This window comes from Callithrix jacchus, chromosome 7, assembly GCF_049354715.1.
Source record: "Callithrix jacchus isolate 240 chromosome 7, calJac240_pri, whole genome shotgun sequence".
Lineage (NCBI taxonomy): Eukaryota > Metazoa > Chordata > Mammalia > Primates > Cebidae > Callithrix > Callithrix jacchus.
In genome coordinates, this window is record NC_133508.1 from 132,454,002 (window position 1) to 132,479,209 (window position 25,208).

The 25,208-nt window shown below is 43.5% G+C and overlaps 1 pseudogene across 1 annotated transcript; it reads right to left on the minus strand.

The window, feature by feature from the left end:
- Positions 1–523: 523 nt before the first annotated feature.
- Positions 524–21,631, minus strand: LOC128928087 (NBPF family member NBPF4-like; annotated as a pseudogene). The gene is made up of 10 exons (XR_013520569.1): positions 21,453–21,631; positions 19,944–20,046; positions 18,537–18,766; positions 17,446–17,506; positions 16,376–16,581; positions 15,570–15,680; positions 15,135–15,186; positions 14,322–14,494; positions 9,533–9,768; positions 524–7,491 (listed from the first exon to the last, which is right to left on the minus strand). The product of XR_013520569.1 is annotated as an NBPF family member NBPF4-like (transcript).
- Between the last annotated feature and the right edge of the window lie 3,577 nt (positions 21,632–25,208).

Here is a 25,208-nt window from a genome sequence, read left to right on the forward strand (position 1 = left end):
ATGAAGAACTTTGAGTCAGACAGCTGACCTGTCCTCTACAAACAAGTCCATGTCACCACCATCAATGACAAGAACAAAACGAGGAAGAAATATTTGGGGTTCAAAATGACTAAAAAACATAAGCTACATAGTCTTTTTACTCGTTTTGAACCCAAAACATCTCTTTACGTTTTTGTTGTGTTCTTGTTGGTGACATAGACTGTTTGAAGGAGACAGGTCAGTTGCCCTGTTCAATGTTCTACATTCTACAGTTGTCTGAGGATTACCTCCTATGACATTCAGGCTAAACATTTTCTTTTTTTTTAAATTTTTTAATTTTTTAAAGTTTTTTTTTTATTGCATTTTAGGTTTTGGGGTACATGTGAAGAACGTGCAAGGTAGTTGCATAGTTACAGACGTGGCGGTGTGTTTTGCTGCCTTCCTCCCCTTCACCCACATTTGGCATTTCTCCCCAGGCTATCCCTCCCCAGCTCCGCCCCCCGATGTCCCTCCTTTATTCCCCCCCAATAGACCCCAGTGTGTAGTACCCACTTCCCTGTGTCCATGTGTTCTCATTTTTCCTCACCCACCTATGAATGAGAATATGCGGTATTTCATTTTCTGTTCTTGTGTCAGTTTGCTGAGAATGATGTTCTCCAGATTCACCCACGTTCCTACAAAGGACATGAACTCATCATTTTTGATTGCTGCATAATATTCCATGATGTATATGTGCCACATGTTCCCAGTCCAGTCTATCATTGATGGGCATTTGGGTTGGTTCCAGGTCTTTGCTATTGTAAACAGCGCTGCAATGAACATTCGTGTGCATGTGTCCTTATAGTAGAACGATTTATAGTCCTTTGGATATATACCCAGTAATGGGATTGCTGGGTCAAATGGAATTTCTATTTCTAAGGCCTTGAGGAATCACCACACTGTCTTTCACAATGGTTGAACTAATTTACACTCCCACCAACAGTATAAAAGTGTTCCTATTTCTCCATATCCTCTCCAGCATCTGTTGTCTCCAGATTTTTTAATGATCGCCATTCTAACTGGCGTGAGATGGTATCTCAATGTGGTTTTGATTTGTATCTCTCTAATGACCAGTGATGATGAGCATTTTTTCATATGTTTGTTGGCCTCATGTATGTCTTCTTTCTAAAAGTGTCTGTTAATATCCTTTGCCCATTTTTGAATGGGCTTGTTTGTTTTTTTTCCTGTAAATCTGTTTGAGTTCTTTGTAAATTCTGGATATCAGCCTTTTGTCAGATGGGTAAACTGCAAGAATTTTTTCCCATTCTGTTGGTTGCCGATTCACTCTAGTGACTGTTTCTTTTGCCGTGCAGCAGCTGTGGAGTTTGATTAGGTCCCATTTGTCTATTTTGGCTTTTGTTGCCAATGCTTTTGGTGTTTTGGTCATGAAGTCCTTGCCTACTCCCATTTCCTGAATGGTTTTACCTAGATTTTCTTCTAGGGTTTTTATCGTGCCAGGTTTTATGTTTAAGTCTTTAATCCATCTGGAGTTAATTTTAGTGTAAGGTGTCAGGAAGGGGTCCAGTTTCTGCTTTCTGCACATGGCTAGCCAGTTTTCCCAACACCATTTATTAAACAGGGAATCCTTTCCCCATTGCTTGTTTTTGTCAGGTTTATCAAAGATTGTATGGTTGTAGATATATTGTGTTGCCTCCGATGCCTCTGTTCTGTTCCATTGGTCTATATCTCTGTTTTGGTACCAGTACCATGATGTTTTGATTACTGTAGCTTTGTAGTATAGCTTGCAGTCCAGTAGTGTGATGCCTCCTGCTGTGTTCTTTTTGCTTAGAATTGACATGGCTTTGCAGGCTCTCTTTTGGTTTTATATGAAGTTCAAGGTGTTTTTTTCCAGTTCTGTGAAGAAAGTCAACGGTAGCTTGATGGGGATAGCATTGATTCTGTAAATTACTTTGGGCAGTATAGCCATTTTCACGATATTGATTCTTCCTAACCATGAACATGGAATGTTTCTCCATCTGTTTGTGTCCTTTCTTATTTCGTTGAGCAGTGGTTTGTAGTTTTCCTTGAAGAGGTCCCTTACGTTCCTTGTGAGTTGTATTCTTAGGTATTTTATTCTCTTTGTAGCAATTGTGAATAGCAGTTCGTTCTTGATTTGGCTCTCTTTAAGTCTGTTATTGGTGTATAGGAATGCTTGTGATTTCTGCACATTGATTTTGTATCCTGAGACTTTGCTGAAGTTGCTTATCAGTTTCAGAAGTTTTTGGGCTGAGGTGATGGGGTCTTCTAGGTATACCACCATGTCATCTGCAAATAAAGACAATTTGGCTTCCACCTTTCCTATTTGAATACCCTTTATTTCTTTTTCTTGCCTGATTGCTCTGGCTAGGACTTCCAGTACTATATTGAATAGGAGTGGTGAAAGAGGGCATTCTTGTTTAGTGCCGGATTTCAAATGGAATGCTTCCAGTTTTTGCCCATTCAATATGATATTGGCTATTGGCTTGTTGTAAATAGCTTTTATTACTTTGAGATACGTTCCATCACTATTGAGTTTATTGATGGTTTTTAGCATAAAGGGCTGTTGAATTTTGTCAAATGCCTTCTCTGTGTCAATTGAGATAATCATGTGGTTTTTGTTTTTGGTTCTGTTTATGTGGTGAATTACATTTACAGACTTGTGTATGTTGAACCAACCTTGCATCCCCGGGATGAATCCTACTTGATCATGATGGGTAAGGTTTTTGATGTGCTGTTGCAATCAGTTTGCCAGTATTTTATTGAAGATTTTTGCATCTATGTTCATCATGGATATTGGCCTGAAGTTTTCTTTTCTTGTTAAATCTCTGCCGGGTTTTGGTATCAGGATGATGTTGGTGTTATAAAATAATTTGGGAAGGATTCCCCCTTTTTGGATTATTTGGAATAGTTTCAGAAGGAATGGTACCAGCTCCTCCTTGTGTGTCTGGTAGAATTCGGCTGTGAACCCATCTGGACCTGGGCTTTTTTTGTGTGGTAGGCTCTTAATTGCTGCCTCAACTTCAGACTTTGTTATTGGTCTATTTATAGTTTCAGCTTCCTCCTGTTTTAGGCTTGGGAGGACACAGGTGTCCAGGAATTTATCCATTTCTTCCAGCTTTACTAGTTTATGTGCATAGAGTTGTTTGTAGTATTCTCTGATGATGGTTTGAATTTCTGTGGAATCTGTGGTGATTTCCCCTTTATCGTTTTTTATTGCATCTATTTGGTTGTTCTCTCTTTTCTTTTTTTTATCAATCTGGCTAGTGGTCTGTCTATTTTGTCGAACTTTTAAGAAAACCAGCTCTTGGATTTATTGATTTTTTGAAGGGTTTTTCATGTCTTTATCTCCTTCAGTTCTGCTCTGATCTTAGTTATTTTTTGTCTTCTGCTAGGTTTTGAGTTTTTTTATCTTGCTCCTCTAGCTCTTTCAATTTTGACTATAGGGTGTCAATTTTGGATCTCTCCACTCTTCTCATATGGGCACTTATTGCTATATATTTTCCTCTAGAGACTGCTTTAAATGTGTCCCAGAGATTCTGGCATGTTGTGTCTTCGTTCTCGTTGGTTTCCAAGAACTTCTTTATTTCTGCCCTCATTTCATTGTTTATCCAGTCAACATTCAAGAGCCAGTTGTTCAGTTTCCATGAAGCTGTGCGGTTATGGGTTAGTTTCTGAATTCTGAGTTCTAACTTGATTGCACTTGTGTGAGACTGTTTGTTATGATTTCAGTTGTTTTGCATTTGCTGAGGAGTGCTTTACTTCCAATTTTGTGGTCAATTTTAGAGTAGGTGTGATGTGGTGCTAAGAAGAATGTATATTCTGTGGATTTGGGTTGGAGAGTTCTGTAAATGTCTATCAGGTTTGCTTGCTCCAGGTCTGAGTTCAAGCCCTGGATATCCTTGTTGATTTTCTGTCTTGTTGATCTGTCTAATATTGACAGTGGAGTGTTAAAGTCTCCCACTATTATTGAGTCTAAGTCTCTTTGTAAGTCGTTAAAAACTTGCCTTATATATCTGGGTGCTTCTGTATTGGGGCCATATATATTTAGGATTGTTAGCTCTTCTTGTTGTATTGATCCTTTTACCATTACGTAATGACCTTCTTTGTCTCTTTTGGTCTTTGTTGCTTTAAAGTCTATTTTATCAGAGACAAGAATTGCAACTCCTGCTTTTTGTTGCTCTTTATTTGCTTGGTAAATCTTCCTCCATCCCTTTATTTTGAGCCTTTGTGTATCCTTGCATGTGAGATGGGTTTCCTGGATACAGCACACTGATTGGCTTTTGGGTGTTTATCCAATTTGCCAGTCTGTGTCTTTTGATTGGTGCATTTAGTCCATTTACATTTAGGATTAATATTGTTATGTGTGAATTTGATACTGCCATTTTGATGCTAGCTGGCTGTTTTGCCCGTTAGTTGTTGTAGATTCTTCATTATGTTGATGCTCTTTAGCATTTAGTGTGATTTTGGAATGGCTGGTGCTGGTTGTTCCTTTCTATGTGTAGTGCCTCTTTCAGGAGCTCTTATAAAGCAGTCCTGGTGGTGACAAAATCTCTGAGTACTTGCTTGTTCGCAAAGGATTTTATTTTTCCTTCAGTTATGAAGCTCGGTTTGGCTGGATATGAAATTCTGGGTTGAATGTTCTTTTCTTTAAGGATGTTGAATATTGGTCCTCCACTCTCTTCTGGCTTGTAGTGTTTCTGCCTAGAGATCTGCTGTGAGTCTGATGGGCTTCCCTTTGTGCGTGACCTGACCTTTCTCTCTGGCTGCCCTTAGTATTTTCTCCTTTATTTCAACCTCGTTGAATCTGACGATTATGTGCCTTGGGGTTGCTCTTCTTGCAGAATATCTTTGTGGTGTTCTCTGTATTTTCTGCATTTGAGTGTTGGCCTGTCTTGCTAGGTTGGGTAAATATTTCTGGATAATGTCCTGAAGAGTATTTTCCAGCTTGGATTCATTCTCTTCGTCACATTCTCATACACCTATCATACGTAGGTTAGGTCTCTTCACATAGTCCCACATTTCTTGGAGACTTTGTTCATTCCTTTTTGCACTTTTTTCTCTGATCTCGGTTTCTCGTTTTATTTCATTGAGTTGATCTTCGACTTCTGATATTCTTTCTTCTGCTTGGTCAATTTGGCTGTTGAAACTTGTACATGCTTCACGAAGTTCTCGTATTGTGTTTTTCAGCTCCTTTAATTCATTCATATTCCTAATGGTGAGTGTTTGGAATCACCATTTTTTTTGTCCCACTGCACTACCCCAAACGCCGTTTCCCTAAAATCTCCTGGCCTGGCTTACTGTCCAAGTCCCGTTCAGTCAGATAGATATGCCAATCTGCCCTCTCAAGTCTCAGATTGCCAGTTCAACAAGGCACCTGGACCAGTGCACTTTGTGTGGAGTGCTGTGGAGTGCCGCTGTGCTACAGCGCCAGCAGGCAGCTGCACTGGCTGCCGGCTGCACCAGCCAAAACCTCTGCCTGGTGTCCCGCATCTTTTTCATACCTGGGAATTTCCCCGTTCTGTGGGTAACAAAGATCCATCTGGAAATGCGGCCCTGACTCACCCTCTGCGCATTCACCGAGAGCTGCAATCCTGGGTTGTTCTCACCGTGCCGTCTTGAGTCCCTCCTCTGGTTTTTAATATTTAATGTCAGTGTCAAGAGTCACATAAAGGAGTATTCATATACAATCTCTTGTGGAATTTCAGTCTTGATTTGTTATTGCATTCTCTTCAGGAGAGTGAGGCCAGTAAGTTCTCTTTTGGGGCTTTGCGGAAGGGCTGTAACTGATCAAAAGTGAAATGTTCACATTGCAGTGCTGAGCCAATTAGTGGGCTGTAAAATCTGTGTAGTTAAATGTAAACTGGAACTTTTATTTTAAACTGCCAAAGAATATGCTAAATTCTGTTACATGTAATATGGGAAGTGATATTTCTGTACATTAGGCATTAATACAATGACTATCTCTCACTTTATCTTGTATTCAAAAGTGAGGAAGTGTACTTCAAGCAGAGGCTAAAGGTCTAATCTCTTATTTTTCTTGTTTTTCTGCTTGATTTTTTCTATGCTACACAAACAGTGCTGTTGAGAGGGGAATATAGGTCCCATCAAAGGCTGATGGATGCTCAGCCTTTGGATTAGCTACACATATGGGGCACTTGAACAGTGGTCCTTCTTCTCTTTTGCCACATATTAGGATCACATGGAGCATTTTAAAACTACAGACATGATTGGCTTTGCTCCCAGTGGTTCCAAGGATTTTGGTCTTCTCTCTGACAACTTCAGTGAAACCTCTCTCTTATCAACTGGGCTGGGCCAAAGCAAAGATTGTCCTGTGGATAGATTCTTGTCTGTCATCTTGTGTATGCATAAAGCGGGTCCTGGAGTCAGTTTTCTCAAAGTTAATTTAGAAAGTGCTGTCTCATATAAACTGGTCTCAAGATTCTTCTGAGTTGCATTTTAGATCCCTAACTGGACTTGTAGAAGTGGAAATGAGAATAAAAAGGAGAGAGGTTAGAGTGATGTACCTCATGATGTATGCAGTTTTGAAGTCCTGTCCTCTGCATGTACTTTTGGAGTGATGTCACTTTAGACGATCATAAATGTCCTCCAGTTAATGTCAGCTCAAATGAGTCCATGAGGTGAGAACACTGAGTCCCCGTCAACTTCACCTACACTGTCAGAAGGCTACACATCTGGGGCTGAAGACTAACCTGATTCTGGGCCAGCAGGGAACTCCCACCTGGTTCTAGTTTAGTTTTCTACGTGGGGCTCTTTGTGCTCACTTTTCACGTTTCTCATTCAGCTGAACAAGAGATGATTAAGGATTGTATAAGTTGAGTAGCTCAAAATCCAACTCAAGAGAAAAACCTATGTGTAAATGATGTATTAAAGCAATGCTCCCTGCAGAAAGAGGCAATGGAGTTGGAGATGCAGGGAGGAAATGTAAATTTCCCAAGAGAGTGTGCAATTTCAGGCAAAAAACCCTGTGCTGAGCAGCTTAAACTATGCAGTTGGATGAGAACAAGGAGACCTGGCAATCCTGTGGCCATGAGAGGGACTCTCAAGACAACAAAAGGAGAAGGAATAGAACAGAGTTCAGAGAGCAAAGAGGAGATGGGGACAGAAAGGGCATGGTAGGGTGGGAGCCCACTGGACACAGAGGTGAGACCAGACAGAGGTAATAGCAGATACTGGAGAGAACAAATGGAAGAGAAAAAACAGTGGGAGAATAAGCTGCCACAATAGACAGAGAGAAATATGAAGTGAGGCAGCTAAGAGTCATAGATGTGATTACCTCTGCGCCCTAAGGATGAAGGCTAGGGAATCCACTAGCTGAACGGGAGTTTTCTTTTACTACTCTTTGGTTTCAGGACACTGAGTGGTCAATATGGCCCATGACTTGACACCCTTGTATGTTGTTTGCTGAGCCTTCAAGTGCATCATCTTCCAGCTGTGGAGGGTTCTTCATGCCAGTGCAGGGCTCTAAAACCAGCTCTGAATATGAAACGACAGCCAATGGCATCCACTGGCACCCATGATCTTACTGTGACTTTCTCTTCCACTCAAAGGACATCAAATCTAGAATGTGGCCTTGGACAAGAAAGTCCAAAGTGTGAGCCGAAGTCAATAGAATCACTTTAATATTTTCTTTTTTGTTGAATCTTTTTTACATTACTCAGTAATAACAAGTATGTCAGGAGGCAAAGGCACTCTCAATCCCCCAAAATATTCAAAAAACACAGGATTAAGAAGCACAAATAGCTTCTGGGTAGATAAGGCAAAGGCAAGAGAATCACACGGTATGTAGGCTGGGCTTTGGGGAGGGAAGAGATTATAAAAATGAAAGTTAAATCAGAGCTGAGTTCAAACAGCTGATGGGGATGGAAGGGGCTGGCAGGGTGGCAGCCCATGGGACACAGGGGTGAGACCAGGCAGAGGTTACAGCAGCTGATGAGAGAAAAGAACCGGGGAAGCCTAAACCTGGAGAATTTACAAAACCTGCATCATTATATGATCTATTACATATACATATACAGCCCATGTAGCATACATGCCAAATACACATAATCTATATGACAAATGACATCAATGCATATATCCATATGTATTAATCTAATGAAGAAATATTACATAGGGATTTGGAAGATATTAAATATAACATTATAATGACTATTCTGATCCATTGAATTGGAAAAAAAAACATAGAAACATGAGAAGATTGAGAAAGAAAATGTGTGGAGAGAAACAATTGACCTGTTAGACAGCAGGAGAAATCACCAGCTGAAGGAAAATATGAATGAGACAAAAGGGGTTCTCTCTGTCCTCTTATCTGGAGTCTGGTTCATGCTCTGGACTCCAGGGAAAGTGAGCAAGAGACAGTGTGTCTGAGCCACTGGGGTGCATCTTGGCTGCGGGTGTGAGAATCCATAGAGAAGCAAAGGAGATTCTGGTGGGAAGAAATCAGTTTAAATAGGTTATCACGGCACGTATCGGGGCTGCGCCCCCCGATACCTGCTGAGTGCCTTCTGTGTGTCCTCTCCATGGACTCAGATGGTGCTCGTTACCTCACGTGACCCTCCCTCCTCCTGAGGACAAGGGTCCCCTCATTCCTCAGCCAAGTGCATCTCCTGACAGATGAGCACCAGGCAGCCCCAGGGGCTCCAAGGAGAGAGCTATTGAGTGGGACAGAGAGTGAAGATGAACACGATCCCGGGTTTTAAGGAAATCTGAGCAGAAGTGGATCCCTGTGAGATGGAAACTGAGGACATGGCCGTGGACATGAGTGGAGAGGATGAACTAAATGGAGTTTCATAAAAGACACAGATGTAAACACTTTCCATGTGAAAGTTGCGCTTTGTTTTTAAAAAGAGCAGAAGAAAAAGGAGAAGAAGGAGCTGGACATGTCATGAGACTGACTTGTGGGCCCAGGATTTACACTGTTACTGAATATGCCTCATAGGTGGTTACTGAAAGTTCCTGATAGTGGAAATTGGCTTCATGAGGGATGAGGAAGGAGAGGAAGAAAACTGGCAGGAGTGTGTGTTGAGAAAGGAAAGGAAGAGGGGTCTTGAGAAACCAGAGAGCTTCACAATTGCTCTGCCTCAGAGAAGACATAGTCTGTGAAGTCACTTTCTAAATGTAAATTTGGCAGAAGACAAATGGATTAGACAACAGCTATTTATAGGTTTACTGAGCAATTATTATTGAATCAGGCCAGTTGGAAATTATAATGATTAATATTCTCAGCAATGGTGACAGGTATATGTTATTTTTTAGGTAGCAGCAATGAGGAAACAGATTTACACCCCAAAAAGACAAAATCTTTGGCCAAAGTGAACAACCAGAAAGTGGCAAACCCAGGACCTGAGAGCAGATTTTGTCCTAAGCCCAGGCTCTTGCTCACCTCACTGGGTTGGAGCATCATGGATTTCAACTTGACCCTGAGTGGGCATGGAGAGATCCCATTTTCTCCTCCACCCACAGCACCGTGACCAACACCTGGACTAGACCTTCTTATTCCCCTTTCCTTCCCTACCTTGAGAAAGACATTGGGTCCCAGAATCAGCATCGGCTGTGAAGCTGCAGGTGGTGGAGGAAAGGCCCTGCCTGGCTAAGCCATTCCCGCAGTCCAACCTTGATCCAGCTGTCGCTGTAGACAATTGGTCATCAGGGTGCTTGGCTCCAGCTGTGTCTATGAAGCCTGCACCTCTGACAAGCAGTAGCTCAAGTCTCCACTGCAAGTCCCTTGGGGACAGGCCTCCTGGGCGGGAGCTGAAAGGAGAAGGGGCTTCAGTAGGAACAATCTCAGTTTTCCTTTGTGAAGCATGCCCAGAACACCCATCGCTGCTGTCCCTGCCTCTCAGTGAAGCCACCCAGTGACCCAGGCCACACAGACACACATCACGTAAATGTAGGTGATGTCACCTTTCCTGTCTGTGCCTGGGGATGCTGACATGGGCTGGATTTCCAGGGCTGGGGTGTCCCTGAAGTAAAAAACCCCTTCTTCGGCCCAGAGAACATTGGATTGGCTAACAAGGTCATGATACTTAGTCTGTCATTATGAGTCTCTTTCCTGTACCTAGAGGGAAAGTTCTAGAGAGCCCTCAAAGCATAGGAGAAGAGGAGCTGTTCCCCACAACACAGGTGTATAAGAACAGGGCAAGAGTTAGATCCACAAGGCTTTGAGAAAGAACCATGAGCGAGACCAAACACTAAGTGAGGCAAACTTTTCAGGGATCTGGGACGTTCTCAATTTCCCATTGCCTATAATGGTTTAATCCCCTACGCACACGTCTCCATCCTATTGCCATATAGTGGGCGTCAGCAGCCACAGGCAATGTAGTAGACAGACCACTCCCTCTGTGGAAATTCAGAAGCCATGAGAGCTATAGATCAGCACGTGAAGTTTCTTAGGAAGGTAACACAGGGCACGGTCCTCACATTACCCACTCCTCCAGTGGGATTCAGGAAGATAAATTATTTCTATTTCCACAGGGAGAGGAATGCACATTCTCAGAGTGGACTAAGGAAAGTCTTCCAATGTCCTCACGCCAGTCCATGTCAGGCTCAGGACAGGGACGGGGCCTGCAGGGCCAAATCCACATTGCTGAGGGGCTCCTCTCTCTCCTTGCCTCTCCACATCCTCACTCTCCCCAAGGTTTTCGAAGTTTTTAAAAAATGTCTTCCATGTGTCTGTTCTCTTTCATCTCCCTGAGAGCATAGAGTATCAGACTGTCACCACTGCAGCCTGGTTTCATACATGCTCCATCTCTGCTGTCCCTGATTCTGCCATCGCCACTCTAGCAATTGTCTCAGCAGTTTTACCACCCAGAAGCCCTGTTCTTAACATGTTCCCTCTCTGCATCTGAAAACTTTCTCTCCACTGCCCACTGGGTGTCTCTCTCCCTCACCCTGCCTCTGTGCTCCTTCTAACATCAGCCCCACTTTCCTGTCCAGCATCGCCTCCCACCACTTGCTCAAACAGATTCTCCCCTGGAGTCATGCTGGCCCCTCCATGGCCTACCCTGCACCAGGTGCCATCCAGCTTCGTGGTCTTTGTCCAGGAGCCATTCTCTCAGTCAGGTTTGGCATCCCTAGTTGCTCAGGGCACACTTTACTGATGATTAACCCTCAGCCACTTAGGACACTGTCACATTTTAAGATACCTGACATTGAGCAAATGAGGAAAACATCCTGAAACAACAAATCTGGCTGATGCAGGCTGGGCAAACACAGCTCTCCCTTTCTGATTCTCTGCACTTGCTATTTAGAATCAAGCTCTGTGAATGTCTTTGATTCTCACTACTTAATTTTCTCATGTCATTTTATCCCTCTTTTCTAGACTACTGAGTCTTATTAAACTTATACTGTGAAGATTTGCATTTTCAAAAGAAAAGGGAAAAGTTTCTTTCAAACTTCTGCAGCACTGTGGCATTGTTAATTGGGCAGGTTGGGAAAGCCTGCGATAAAAGATCAAGTGATAATTTATAAAGTTGTATTATTTCTAAATCCACCAAGCTTTTCTCTGCAGGGAGAGGATGGGCAGAGCAGATCCACTTTGACATGGCTGCTGGGGTCAGGGCTGTGCACCATACACACTATTCACACATTATTATCATGAAGCCACACACAGGAAGCATCCTTGTATAATTTCAAGGGCATATCCATTCATCTCAGACCGTTTGCATAGATGAATGTGGCCCCTCCTGGGCCAGGTCTCCTGACTCCCTGGCAGGATCGGCCCACATCACAGGCATCCCACTTGTGAGACACATGTCAGAGCAATTCTGCTTTTTATTGTAGGAGCCCCATCCTGGATGAGATGCAGCTCCACAGATTTACGGGGATCCAAGCATGGCCAAGTTGAGCGTTGAAATCCTGGGTACAGGGGGTGGGGAGAGACTAGGACCTTTCATTTCCTGAGTGCTTTTCCAGGGGAGAGCCTGTGGGAGCTGTAGGTCCCTCTGAAGGAACTGGAGGAGCCACTGATTCTGCTCACAAAGTGCACAGAGGTAATCCTTGATAAGTCTGTGACAGGGGCTACAGGAGTTCTTTATCCCAGACCAGCAACTTTTCTGTTTCAACTTGACTTTATTCCAAAATAATTTCTACAAAAGGAAAAGGGTGAGCACCCATAGTGGCCTAGTACCTGACATGTCCCCCCACAGAGAAATGACAGAAACTGGGCCATGGAGTCAGGCAGACAAGGGGCTTATGTTCCCAACACGACTAATCGGGGCATCCGGACCAAGTGCAGGAAACTTTCCAGAGCCCCAGCGTCCTAAGCTCTAACAGGGAAATGCCACTGCTTATTTGGGAGCGATTCTTGAGCCCTGAATGTTTCATAACAGGACAGAGCTTCTTTGGCAAGGGCCAGGGCATACAGCAGATGCAAGGCCAATGTGTATTTTATTTATTTCATGAGTTACTGTGATCCTAGAAAAGTATTTGAGTTTTTGAATTTAGGGAGAAATACAAAATGGGAAAGGGGGTGGTCCCAGCAGGAAAGGCATTCACTGAACAAAACAGAATAGAGGCCAACTTTGTTGTTGCTAGTTTCTTTCTTTGTGTGTGTGTGAGAGACACAGAGTCTCACTTTGTTGCTCAGGCTGGAGTGCAGTGGTGCAATCACGGCTCACTGCAGTCTCAAATTCCCAGGCTCGGGTGATCCTTCCATCTCAGCCTCCCAAGTAGCTGGGACTACAGGTGTTTGTCACCATGCCCTGTTAATTTTTCGCTGAAACGTGTTTTTATGATGTTGCCCATGCTGGACTCAAACTCTTGAGCTCAAGCAATCTACCTGCCTTGGACTCCCACAGTGCTGGAATTACAGGCATGAGCCATCACACCTGGCATTGTTGCTAATTTTATTACAACATAATCAGATATGCTGGGGTACATCAGAGTTACTTGCTCTTCCTAGAAAATGAGTTGATGGATGAAACTCCCAAAAATCCACATGAAGCTCCCAGAATGGAATTAAAGAAACACGATGAGCAAGAAGAAATGAAAATTGTAAGTTTTCTCTACATATCCATGAACCCGCTACACCAAGAGGCCCTTGCTCAGAGGAAAAGTTTTCTGGACATCGTGGGGATAGGAACCACTCTGCTTTGTTCATCGGTTAGGCCAGTACCTCATGAGGGACACTAGATCTCAATGTTTTTCATGAGAATATAGCACTGAGACCAAATCCTGATTGAAATGAGAAACCCATACATAGAAAAAAACACTGGAGCTCTGCAGAGGATGCAAGCCTTGCCGTGCATAAAGAAGGGATGCTAGACTGCATCAGTGGAGGGAAGAGACATTAGAGGAAGTTGAGCCGCAGTTCCCAACCTTTTTGGCACCAGGGTCTGGGTTCATGGAAGATAATATTTCAGGGACAAGGGTAGTGGGGATGGACTGGGATGATTCAAGGACATTAGATTTTTGTGCACTTTATTTCTAGAATTATTACAGTGTGATATCTAATGAAATAATTATACAACTAACCAAAATGTGGAGTCAGTGGGAGCCCTAAGCTCGTTTTCCCACAACTAGATGTTCCCTTCTGGGGGTGACAGTCACTGGGAGACAGTGACAGATCATCAGGCATTAGATTCTCATGAGGAGTGCACAGCCTAGACCCTTCACATGCACAATTCACAATAGGGTCCGAGCTCCTGTGAGAATCTAATGCCACTGCTGATCGGACAGGAGGTGGAATTCATGCAGTAATGCTCTCCCACTGCTCTCCTCCTGCTGTGCGGCTTAGTTCCTAACACATCATGGGGTTAGGAACTAAGGGATCCATGGATGGCCCCTGGGTTGGGAATCTGTGATGTAGTGAATCCAGTATGAGACACAGGAATCATAAAACAGGCTTCCAGATAATTTTGCAAAACTTCCTGCATGTGCGGATGGCCAGAGAATAGATAAGGCCACTGTTCAAGGCATGTAGTTAGCAACATAATTTCAGAAAGAAGAGTTGCCCTATCTCAAAAGAGAAGGTTTGTTATGCAAATATGACCAGACGAGCTACTGTGGGCAAAAGCTTGCTAAAAGCCCTAATCCCTTTCCAGTTTTTTTTTTGCCCACAGCCTGCTCTTGTAAGAAGTAGCCAGGTGACAGAGGAGTCACTTGGGACAGGGATAGAGGAAGGTTCACCCACTGGATGTGTGTGATCCAAACTGGATCCCAGAGCCAGATTCAAAACAGGCTCAGTGTACAGGGCCTGTCTGTATTGACGGCCTGGCTCAGCGGCACTAGTTGCAGAAACAAAACATATGGAGGCTGCCTGGGAAGACACTGGAGCTTTGTGACCTTCAGGCTGGAGTACTCACAGGCTACATCCAGAGCAGAACATGAGAGCTGATCATCCAATGAGGACAAGGTGCTGCTATACGGCTGGTGGCAGTCAGACAGGTCATGGTGAACTCAAGGTGTCAAGTAAATTTCATCCAAGGAGTCCTCTGGGACTTCCTGCTCCTTCACCTGTGGCAGCTCTTGACTCAGCCTGAAGGAAAGAAGACAGAAGATAAAAACTGGAGAGGAGCAAAACCACTGTGCCCAGCTGATTCTACGGGGAGGACCACAGCAGGGGCCAGAGGAAGCCAAGTACAGTCCCCTCAGAAAAACATAACCATCCTTCCCTGTCTTGAGGAGGAGACAGAGCGGCAGGTGCTCAGTGCACTGGGCAGACAATGAGCTGGGGAGGAAGGAGATGGAGGGATCCCTGTGGGAAACTGCCAGGACACAGTGCATTCAGCACTTCTGCATACATTTTGTTGACATTAACATCAGAGGCCAAATGAATACAGGTTCTTGAATCCTCACAGAAAGAGTTCCTGTATCCTCAACATCACTTGTTCTCCAAACCGTGAGCAGGATGTGAGTTATTTTCATTCACTCTCCTGCTATGAAATACTTGTAAACATGGTGATAATGCCAAAGAGGCAGACATCAGGTGACGTCAGGAAATCCCTGAGTTTGGTCCGTTCACCTGGCTCAACTGATTGTCCCTTCCTATGCTTGAGAGGGAATTTTTGGATGAATGGATGAGACGGTTCTGTTCATCACTTCCTGTGCTATTTTCCCCTGGATCCCTGGTCTCCAGGTGTCACGACTGAGCTAACAGCCCACAGATCCACAGTTACCTGGGGGGCACTGGCCCTTTTCCTTCCTCTTTCTCATCATCATTTTGATTTCCTGTAAAGAAATTTAGGAGAGCAAGTCACAGTAAGGAAATCACACTTCAACAAGACCAAATCAGTGTCCAGCCATAGCACAAGGACATCAATCTCCTCAGAGTAAGAATATGATATTCTGACAGGAAGGTTCTAATGTGCTCTAGATGAAGTCTTGTCAGAAGTAGATTAGCCTGCTGTCCAGACCCATGGGACAGAATCTCCCTCATCTAATATCATAATCCCATATTTTCTGACCTAAGTCTGTGCAAACAATTAAACACAATTTTTTCCCCATGATCTTCAACAATGGTCCTAACTACTCTCCAGAAGTATTGCTGCAATACTGATTTATCTCATCATATATCCTGTCGATGAATTGTAAGAGAAATTTTATTTACATACCTCCTGGCATCAAGGTGACTGCATAGCTAGGACAATCTGACTCACAGGAGACCAAGACTGAGGTTGAGAAGAGTGAAATCAGGGAAACAACATTTCCAAGGCTGTCAGTGGCTGTGGACAAGCATAGAAACTCCATGGACATTGTGCAGGGGCCCAAATTACATCATTACAGGAAACAAGAGACACAGGAACTGAGCTAGGAGGCCTGACAGATACCGCCCGTACAGCTCCTGTACAAAGGTGGCTATGAATTTAGTCACACCTGCTTGTGGTCCAGTAACCTGATATTGCGGCCAGGGAGAAGTGGAAAGCCATCGGACCCACTGATATCTGTATTTAACATTCCATCCTAATCCTCCCTCGCTCCCTCCCATCCTTCCTTCCTTTCTTTTTTTTTTTTTTTTGAGACAGGGTTTCTCTCTGTCACCTAGGGTGTACAGTGGTGGGGTCATGACTCACTGCAGTTTTAACTTCCTGTGCTCAGATGATTCTCCTACCTCAGTCTTCTGAATAGTTGGGACTACAGGTGTGCACCACCATGGCTGGGTAATTTTTTATATTCTTTGTAAAGATGGATTTCACCACATTTCCCAAGCTGGTCTTGAACTCCTAAACTCAAGTAATCCACCCACTTGGACCTCCCAAACTGCTGAAATTACAGATTTTGTAATTTCTGTAATGAGGCACTGAACCCAGCTATATCCTAGTTTCTGATTCAAACCAATGTGTATGTATACAGTCTATCCTCAGAATTGATCTTCCTCAGCCTAGACAGAGTCACGAGGGATAAAGAATATAGAGGCTACCTGGGAGAATGTTTAGAGCTTCCTCCCCTTCATCCTGAGAGCATTCACTGTCTACAACCAGAGAAGAGTCGACTTTGTCTCCCTCGAATGTGACTTTGGTGCTCCACTGAGGCTGGTTGGAGTCAGAAGGGCTGTAGCTGTTTGAATAAGCACATGCCTCCAGTGAGTCCTGAGGGACTTCCTTTTCCTCAGCCTTCTGTACCTCCCTGATGAGCCAGGTAGGATAGAGATGACAAAGATTGAACCAAGAGGAACTGGACCCCAGGAATTCCCAGCTGGTTTTGACGGGAGGCATAAGGTAGTGGTCCCAGAAAGCAAAGAGGAGGTTTTGTTTAAGAGGGAACAGGCAATTCTCCTCTCTCTGCAACAGAGCACGGCTGCCATGGGAACCAGAGAGGAAGAGAGTAGCTGGTGTTCATTGTAATGGACAGATAGGAGCTGAGGAAGACAGAGACTCAGCTGCTTCTGTATGGTACAGTCTTGACAGCACACACACAGAACCAAAAACAGCTGGCACATCATGTGTGTTAAGCTGGATTGTGTTTAACATACTGTGACCAAGGGAATACAGGTGTCTGAGCCATGGTAGACTCCAGAGATGGTGTGCCTTCTAGATTTACATAAAAATTGTAACATTGTGATGTGAAATGTAAATATTTTCTAAGTGTTTTTCCTGGTGTTTAACTTTGCTGGGTGTTCCTAATTCCTCTGCTGGCTGCTTCCTTGCTATTTATCTTCCCTAACAAGAGTCTAAAGACAAGCATGTAGAAAGCGGCTTTGAATCTCCTCCTGGCTTTCACTACAGGGGAGGACAGGTCTCCTCTGTGTGTGCAGGAAGTCCCTAAGGCTGGTGAGTTCATGGAGGGTCATGCTTACAGGTACCATGAAGACAATGGACAAGCATGTTAACAGCGCTATTTCCTTGTTGGTTAATTCATGAAATCAGTGCACTCTGCAGCTATCTGTATCCTGCACCTGGAATCTGTGACTACCTTCACGTACCTGTGTTCTTTCTGAGACCTTTTCCATATTTTACCATCCATTACCCACTCCTGACTATTCAGTGTTACCTGGGAGCAGGTGATTCCTGTATGTTCTCAGTCTCTGCATCTGTAACATCTGCATCATTTTCTGGAAATACAGAAGTGTCTATTCAGAAATTTCCCACTTCACCCACTGGAAGCACAGTTAGCCCTATGTGCACTGAGACGTGAACATCCACGTATGCGTTTGCACTGTACTGAAAGCTCTCATGCTTTGTCTTCAACAAAATGCCCTGGCATGTTTTCCTGATCCATGAGGCAACGTGTTTCTGATCTGGAAGGTCACCATCAATTTGTGGTCAAATGTTGAAAAGACTCCTTGCTCCCCATATTACTAGAGGCTTGTCCAGCCTCTCTCTAAGCTTTAGCAGCTATCTCCCCAAGCCTGCCACAGTTCTGATACCCAGGCATAGGCTCTGTGTCCTGTCACAGCTTGCATTAAAACCTGTGTCTTTCTCTTAGGACAGGACAAACAAACTTGTCCCACAATACTCCATACATCGGGGACTTCATGGGCCCTCCAAGAGACTTCCACTGTGCTATCCAGGGACACTCTCACCATGGGGAGTGCTCCAGTCTGGATCACTTCCTACTAGCAAATGCCCCCACATTCAATGCCTTCTCCAGCACCACACAGCAAGGGGCTTTATCTCATCGTGAAATACAGTCGTAAGTGTTCCCACATTTGAATGCAAGAGACAGTTTGCCTGCCTTTACAGATTTAGAGACAGGAACCCAGGAAGGATGAATTAATCACTTCCTCACAGTTGCTAAAGACATTGCTGAAGATAGAGCCTGGGAACCTTCATTCTTAGTCCAGGGCTCTTCTTTTTACTCTAACAAGCTGCCTCCTGTCACAGCCTCCTTCCTGTTCTTTAAAACTGGACAGATGCTGCCTTTTGCCTCAAAGACCACGTTCCAGCAAGAAACGAGGAGACATCTGCAATCCTGTGACCTCCAACCCCATGAGTTTCCCATCTCTGTTTTTACCCAGGAAGTCCTGGTCACGTCATGGCTACAAATTTTCAGCAGGAAGAAACATTACCCATAAAATTGTCATTGTGGAGGTGTGGAGGTCTGGGGACTTTGATAAACCTGGGTGTGTGTGTTATCAGGGCCTGTGTCCACCTTATCTTGGCTGAGCTTCTAGACAAGATGCTCTGCCAGCCTGCACCCTTCAGCCAGCTGCTCTCGGAGGTCCTGACCCTGGGACTTGTCAGGGTCATGAGGAGTGAGGAGGGCCTTGAAATGCTGATTCAGTGAGCGGGAGGCATCTCTCCCTTCCCGTAACTTGCCCCATAACTGGGTCAGCTCTTTTGCCTGAGAGTGAACCAGGGCTTTATATTGCCTACGGTGAGATAGCAGAGAACGTTGAATAATGGGAAGAGAAGAGTGATACTCTAATACTGCAACAGAGATTTATGTGAGAATGTCCTCAAGGAGCCCTCCAAGCAGAAGGTCACAACATGTTTGGGGAAATGCCTGTGGCCAAGAGAAATATATATATATATTTTTTAGGCAGGCAGCGGTGGCTCACGCCTGTAATTCCTAGCACTTTGGGAGGCTGAGGCAGGCAGATTAACTGACGTCAGGGGTTCAAACCCAGTTTGACCAACACGGTGAAACCCTGTCTCTACTAAAAATACAAAAATTAGCCAGTCATGGTGGAGCATGTCTGTAGTCCCAGCTACTTGGGAGGCTGAGACAGGATAATTTCTTGAACCCTGGAGGCGGGTGTGGCAGTTAGCTGAGATTGTGTAACTGCACTCCAGCCTGGGTGACAGAAATGAGACTCCATCTCAGAAGAAAAGAAAACAAATTATATCTATCTATATATAATATATATATATATCAAATATATATTTTAAAAAAAGGCTTGCTCTGTATCAGAGAGAGCTCCTATAAGATCCTTTACGACGTTCCATTCATTTTTTTTCTTCTGTAAACCAAAGTCAGTGCCTTCCTAAATCAATTTCAAAAGGATGTCCTTTCAGTTCCTCACTTTGGCCATGGACATTTCTATGTGAAAATTCACATAGTGCATCTTGTAGTGACTGGAAACAAGCCATGCACAGAAATGTGGCCAGGTGCAGATGGGGTGAATTGGAAAGATGAAAGAAGAAAAGAATGGCCGGTCAAGAAGGCAATCTTCATTGAATGAATGAGTTGCTGCAGTCAGTCAGGAGGTGACTGACTAAGAGAAAAGGGGTGGTGATCACACACCATTTGGAGGGTATTAAATGCTGCTGGGTGGTTCGTTTTCTTTTAATGAATTTTGGTTATGCAAATTTCAATTCAACAATTAGTTGTTTTGAAAAGAGAAATTAAAGCTCAAGAAACAACTGTAACCCATAACTTGCTAAGATTACTGTTCTGCTTTATAAATATTTGTGTGAAATGTGCCTGGCAGGTAAATGCCTGCCCTTGTCCTGGCCCACCTTAGCTCTTAGTTCTCCCAGCTGAATTGCTGCCCTTCAGAGATTCACACCCTTGCCCACCTGCCTGTCCACACAACATCTGCTCACCTGAGCTCCTCAGCTTGCCTGAGCTTCTCTGCCAGCTTCTCCTCTATGAACTGTACTTCATTCCTCAACACAGAGTCTATGATGTCTTTGTACTCTTCATACTCTGAGAAAAGACAGTCACACCTGCTTCAGTGGAAGGCTGGACATGCTGGTGTGGTCGCTGTCTACAGGGCAGGTGGCAGTGTCAGTCCCAAGGACAAAAGCATCCCCAGTACAAGACTGTAGCGAGGAATTTCCTCATTTTTAATTATCAATCTCCCAACTTTCTGGCATCTGATACTCTCCAACTTAGAGATGGGGAAAAAGAAACTCAATGGCACATCAAGTAACTTGACAAGATGATTCATCCGGAATGAGGCAGAGTCAGAATTCATAGCCTCTGAGGTCTGACTCTGAATCCTGGGACACTTTCCCAAGCCTTGCAGGCTTTCCTGTCAAACACTCTACTAGGGCATGAAGTAGTGATATCCCGCACGGTAGGAAAGGCCGTTAGGACTATGGGACTTATGGATTCCCTGGTACTGGGAATTTCAGGCACAAATATTAAAAAATCATATCTGAATATAATTATATAAAATATGAGGCATAAGACCCTGAGATCATCACAGAAATATGACCAAATACAAATAAAGTTTGAATTAAGTTAGAAACAGTAGAATGAAGAACTAACAGATAGTGTTTACTCTGTGCCAAGAATTGTTCTAGGAGAATTAGAAGAAATGGGTCATGTAATTCTTGCAGCAATTTACAGAGGTAGGTATTATTACAGTACCCAATGAACAGATGAGGAAACTGAGGCACAGAGAAGACAGGCAACTTGGATGGAGCTCAGGAGACTGGCCCAGGCTCCCTGCTCTGCACACTGCACTGCTACCTCCACGATGTCTTATGTACCATCTTTCTTTCTCTTTAGAATAAGAGCCTGTACCCCAGGAAGCAGGACTTCCCTCTCACCAAGGTACTCCCTACTTTTTATGCTCACTTATGGATGACATCGTTACTATTTAGGAGCAGCCTCCTCTTTAAGCTCCTTAGAGCAGGTACTCTGTACTGTCGCCATGTTTCCCCTGGGGTTCCCTGAAGAGAGATTTGCCTATAGGGCCCCAAAGAAGCTTAAACTGAATGGCAGTTCATTAGTTGCAGACATTTAGACCAACAGACTAGATGTTATTTGTCTGCAGAATCTTCTAGGGTACAGAGATCATTCTCGTAAAAATGAATGAGCATCTTGTGGAGAAAAACAAGGGGTTCTGTGCCTGCGTCAGAAGTAAGTAAGCAGGATTTTAACTCTAGTCCCACCTCACAACAGACCGCTAACGTGGAAAAGTTGCTAAATACATTGTGCCTCTGTTTTCCATCCTTAACACAATGAAGTTAAAATACCCATTTCTGTTTTCCTAGAACTAAGGAAAAAATGAAATTAATTTTGATGAAGACACTGTTCACTGTCTCAGAGAGAAGGCAGGTGCTGATTCATCACTTTCGTGATGGTGAATCTGTAGAACTTACTTTATTTCTTCAGTTGTTTAGCCAGAGAATAGGCAGTAGCTTGAGTTATAAGAAATTTTTCTTTGAGGTCTTCGAACTGCTGTTGGCTCTCTGCCAGCTGGGAGTGCAATTCCTCATTGATTTTTTTCGATTTTCATCTCTGCCCTGTCATGGGACAAATGCATGGGAGTTACCACCATGCTGACATTTGTGGCAGAAGAGTTCAAACAGGGACTGGGGAGAAGAAACCCAAGCACATCATGGATCAAAAACTAGTGAAATCAACTAGATTGATTCAGGACTGAGGGATGACAACAGCTGGAATTGTTGACTTACGGTTGAGAAGAACTTGATCAACACAACACAGTCGTTGAGAGTCCTTAATCGCAAAAACAGCATTTAGGATGCCTGAGCTCAGAGCCGAAGGCGCTGCCTGTAGCTCTGCCTCTGACAAGAGTGAGGTGGGTAGCAGCAAGCGTCCCAGGTAACCGTCTGCAGTTGCAATAACAGAATTAGAAGGTGGGGGTGTCATGGAATCTTAGGAGCCCTGCATTCCAATTGCGCAGGCTGTGTTGAAACCCAAAGTCCCCTGGTCTCACCCAACAGTCACTGATGGGGACCATTTCCTCAGCAGTCACTCTCAGTATCTATGCACCCTTGTGACAATGCTATAGACTCCCCTCTTTGTCAATACATCTAAGCATATTCCTCGTTGTTCATCTCATGTGTGTATAAAATCATCAAGGTAGAGATAGTTTCCCAAATGGTTACATTTTCTTAGGGTAGTCAGAAAGCCACCCCACCTTCTCTAAGTTAAAACAGATCTTAAGGCTTTTCCACAAATGAAAGATATCAGACTTTTAAACTGCTATGGTATCTTCTGGGTCTGCATTTTGTTTTCTGTACCTACTGAAAAGTTCATCAATAATTTATTTTTAAAAATATATTTTCCCCTGGCTTAGTATTCTCCTGGCTGCATCCCATTATTATGTTGACTTCTTTTCTCTGACTGAGGCAGCATCGTGCCTTCTCATTACACTTAAGACCAGTTCACATCCCTAAGTGCAAAGCTCTACCTCTATCTGCAGGTTGATTTGTTTCCTTAATGTCCCTGAACACTTGTTTTATACTTATCACTTACCAATATTATTCTGGTCCCACAAGAGCTCTTTTCAAAGTATCAAATGATCAAAATCATGTTTGAACATATATTTTGGGAAGTCTTGTAAACCTGATGCTATTTTGTTGTTTTCATTTAGTTTTCCCATGTATTGAAAGGAAAAGGAACAGGGCCATGAACACTTCTTATGGAATATTGTTGGAAATATATATATATATATATATATGATATAACACCATTGACGTGTTGTTGCCTTCCACTAACAACCTGGCAAGATCATGGTGTCATAGTCGGGGTGGTTGATAATCCTCAGTGTTCCTGTGCAGTAGGAGCTGAGTTTGGGATGAGAGGGATGAGTAGGGAACCACCTCCTCACTTTCTCAGCTTTTTTCCTCACCTAGATTTTGTGAGGGTAGGACTTGGGAAATTGTCCCGAAGTCCAGGTCTCCTAAGTTTGGCTGCCGGACTTGCGTGAGTTGAAGGTGCGATGAGTGTTACATAGGCTACCCAGCATTCAGGTAGAAGTGAAGGAAGGAGGACTGGGTCAATCCCATTTGAAAACCTGCCTCTCAGCAACCTGCACCATCCTCCAGCTACACTGTGTAATGACAGTGCTTTGAGATGTATCGGAGGCTGTAAATACATCTATTTTCTGGTGTCTGGGAGACCTGGCATTCTGAGCCAGAATGAAAAGCTCTCAAGTTTCTTCATTTTACAAATAATGAAACTGCAGGTTCGCAAAGTTACATGGTTTACTCGAGGTCACCCAGCGATGAGTTTTGAGCACTGCCAATAAAAGCAATCAGTAATTATTCAGAAAATGTTCATAAAATCCATATAATTCAGTAGATTCACATAATTTTTCCATAATTATTAACTTCCAGTTTGTACTAGGCATTTTGTTTAAAAGTGTACACATAGTTGGACATCATATTTTCATCATAATCCTTGAGGCCGTGTTATCATCTGTAAGAAACAGGTAAAAAAGCTGAAGAAGAGGGATAGCAAATCATGTATTTGACCACAGTTCCATGTTTTTGTTTCTGTGGTTTCATTAGAATGACCAGAATGAGTCATGAGAAGAATATTCATTCTTGTATCATTTTCCAGGACCTAGGTGTGCCCTCCTAGACTATTGGGACCAAAATTCACAAGCGTCTGCACCTTGCTTTAACAGTGCAGGACATAGTCTCTATCACCTGGAATTTCACTGGAACTTTGGAATATACAAAAGAAGTATGAGACTTGGGTCTGCCCTTGACTCTATTTAATTTGCTCTTCTATTGAATAGCAATGATTCTCATTAAGACTTTGGCCTTTTTATAACCATGATATATATTTTATGGAGAAGATTTTACTCTTGGCTCTATTTAGAAAGAGTAAATTTCAGCTATAGCTTAAGTTTTATGTCCTGGACTTAATATTTTTTCTAATTTCTGTTTTGAGATTAGATTCTTATGTAAATAGGAAAATACTTGTTATTACTTATAAGAGCAAATTAGTTATTGGTTTCAGTTCCTGAAGTGGAAGCACAAACTTTTGTTTTTAATCTTTGATTATCCCTATCAGTGCTGCTCATTGTCTCTCAGTGTGACCTGGCCGTGCTCCTCCACTTACCCTTGACCTGCTAAACCATCTCCACACACTGTCCAGTTCCCAGTGATTCAGGCTCCTCCCAAAGCTCTCTGAAATGAGTCCAGGTCTCAAGATGTCACACACATTCCAGATACAAAAGCAACTCATACTGCAGAGCGGAGAGCTGCGTTCCCACTTTTCTGAGGTTGGCTGTGATGTCCTAGGACAGGAAGGAATGCTTTCCCTTTTTAGGGGGTCTTTTCTTCACATCTCAGTGCCTCTGATCTAGTGAACACAAATGTCCTGAACGTGAAAGAACTTGCTAAATGTCTGGTTCCTTGTTATGTGGCTGGAATAGATTTATAAGACTTTTTTACTTACTCATGTCTGCTGAAGTTTGAATCTTAGTTTGAAGTATGATTTCTTTTTCCTGTAAAGTGAGCAGTCGGTAGAAGATTAGCCCTGTTGCTGTGCCAAAAGAGGTAAACTTAACTTCAACTCAAAGCAAGCTTGAATTTGAAACTAGGGCTTCCACTCTTTCAATACTGGACTGTCATTCCCTGAGACATGTGTCCGGAAGGACTCCTGTCCCTGCTGTACTGAGGCTAAGGTTAAGAAGAGCCCAGCAAGCAGGGTCTCCTTCACTTCTAGCTTCCCCCAACAGTTTCTCCTGAGTTTTAGAGACTCTATTGAGAATATTCTTGCTCTACTTTTGTGTTTTGGCTTCGGAATGATGTGATGCAGCTCAGTGGTTCCTAACCCCAAGTTGATCAGAGTAAGAAAAACCTGGGAAGGTCAGTGATAATACAAGTTTATTGTCCTCCTTTCAGGGATTCTGATTCAGTGGGCTCAGGTGGGGCCTGGAAGTTGTTGACATGACTTAGATGTACAGTCAGTTTGGCGAACCTCTGATACCATGAACCTTACAGTTTATGGGATGATTCTTTCTATTTTGCTGGTGATGTAACCAAGGCACAGAGGGTCTGTAACCTGCCCAAGTTTCCTTTGCTGGAAGTACTGGAGCGAGATCTCAGGTAGAGTCCCTCTGGCACAAACCCCTTCTCACATTTTCCAATTCAGTT